We start from the raw sequence: 2,516 nt of genomic DNA, 5'->3' as shown, positions 1-2,516 counted from the left end.
TACCACATGTGATGATGATGATGTGATGTATATGAGCTACAATGTGTAGATTCAGCTGGAAATATGTAAAATACTTAGGAACTGGGTTTGGGATTGTTTGCACTCACACCAATCACTGAGTTTTAAAGATCAGCAGATATGAATCCAATAATGATTTATTAATAAAGAGTATGTTTCAGATTTTTTCTTCCAGTTTTTGTGATGTTCCTTTCCCAGCATGTCATAGTGCTTAAAAAATCATGTGATCCGCACTATGAAGTGATGTGAATAATCTTTTCTGCAGATGGAGCGCACTGCAACATGCTGCTTGGTGACTAATAGATAATGCAAACGTTTCCCATGCTCTGCCTCACTAAAACAGATTGAAGAATGAGTGGGCCAATCGCTGATCTCGTATTCGGAAGGAATTTGTCGGAGGATCAATCAGCGCATCCCTTGAGATCGTTGCAGTTTCAACAGCAGTCAGTGGAAAGTAGGATTATTTTAGAAGATGCTTGTGGAACACACCACACAGGGCTGTGAAAAAACACATATGGACTAATATTATATTTGCAGAACTGGGCCTCTATTTCTCACAATGTGACAGAAGACAATTTCCACTATTTCAGACCACAGCGTGACAGAAGACAATTAGCACCACTCTAGCAGAGGTCTAAGCTGTAGCTCAACATAAATCCAAGGTGTTTCTTGGCTTTTAGAGCGCTCCAGTGGTAACATTTCCCACAGGGATGAGGATTGAGGGCTCAACTGCACCATCGCATGTAGGTGAAAACATAAGGAAACCCTTTAAAAAGTCAGAAAGAAGGAAAAGACACTGCTGTAATTAGCTGATGAGCGTGATGCAAGGAAGCAGTTTGCATGACTTTTTGGGTTCTGGATAATTTGCATCATCCTTTTGCTGGTCTGATGAAACATTTAGTGGGCCTGTGGTATCCTCATGCTCAAGGGGCGAAGCCAGTGCACTTGCAACATCATGGCTTTAAATTTGTCTCACATCTTAGCTTGCCACATGTCATACCCCTCTGCCATCATCCCTGTCTTTCTCCACGGTTTAATACCCAAATAAAGCAGAAATGCTAAAAATGATTCTTAAGAAACCTCAGAGTTGAAGGGTAAAACCTCGGATTAAGGGTTTTCGATTCAACATAACTAGCTCGTTACCTGCGTCTGCATGCCATAGGAAATGCTTTGAATCTCAGTAAATATTTTTACTGCAGTTGTGTTGTGAGTCCCTTGCTGCGGATGATTCAGCAGAGAAGAGACCTCCAGTGTCTGAGGACTCTGTCTGTGTTGGCCAGACAAGTCTGCGTACTGGCTGCACTCTGCAACAGTGTCGGAATCCAAAACAGTTAACCAACAAATAAGAAGAAATGTGTCTTCAATTTTGCTACTTTTAAATCCTTGTACTGTAGGAATGTTGCAGTTTCATTGTGATTTTTCATGAGGGACAGTTAACATTATATCCTGACATTGTATAATTTTCATGTACAGTTACATCACATGAACGCCAGATGTGACGTACAAATTAAATATGTAACAGATATTCTTTATGTAAGATTGGATTCGAGAAAAGCTTATTTTCATAATTTACTTGCCCAATAAATCTCACTGTGATGTCAGAACAAGAACAATCGATTAAAAGCCAGTATTAATTCAATAAACGTAACTAGCTCTGCAAAACTCTAAGAAGCATGCATTAGCATTTCCCCCTGTGCCGCAATAGTGATACACACATCACAGATATGGAGGACCGACTGAGGTCTGATGGTGCAGCAGACTAGTGGAGGACCATTGGGTTGCAGGTTCAAATCTCAGGTGTCCATCATGCATTTGGACAAAGCAAAGCACTGAGTGGGAGCAGATCGTTATTCAGTCAGCTGTGAAAACAGCAGATAGATGGTGAGGAAGGCAGAGAGAGAGCGAGAGCTAGCTGGATCACTTTGACAGGAATCTGTTGGGCTTTATTAAACACTCCTCTTGCTCTCTGCCAGCCTGCCGGTCTGTCTGTATTCCTCTCCTCTCTACTTTTTCTACCTTTTCCTGCCCTCCTTTTTCAGAGCTGTTTTTTGGGATCATCTGGTGTAGAGGACAAAGTGTTCCAGACATATGCACTCTCTTTCTCTCTCTCTCTCTCTCTCTCTCTCTCTCTCTCTTTCTCTGTCTCTCTCTCTCTCTCTCTCTCTCACACACACACACACACACAGCTGCTCCTTTGTTGAAGGTGACCTCTGTGACTCACAATTAAGACTAGAAATAATCAAATGACTGTAGATACTGTAGCTATCTGCTTCCCTCCGTACCTTGAACCTTGTCTTCTTGTCCTCCTCATCTCTGTTGTTCTTTGCTACTTTGTTCTGTCACTCTAGATTTTCTCTTCTTTTTCACAGACATTTTCCTCCCCTATTGTCCTCTCTCTCTTTCTCTCTCTTCAGACAGCCCTCCCTAGTCATTGATCTGAAGCTCTGGTCCTCATCTCCAGCCCCAGTGGACTTCCGCCCCCCCCAGCAAAGGGCACC

This window comes from Centroberyx gerrardi, chromosome 16 (genome assembly GCF_048128805.1).
Source record: "Centroberyx gerrardi isolate f3 chromosome 16, fCenGer3.hap1.cur.20231027, whole genome shotgun sequence".
In the NCBI taxonomy this organism is placed as follows: domain Eukaryota; kingdom Metazoa; phylum Chordata; class Actinopteri; order Beryciformes; family Berycidae; genus Centroberyx; species Centroberyx gerrardi.
Note: the sequence above shows the minus strand (reverse complement) of the source record.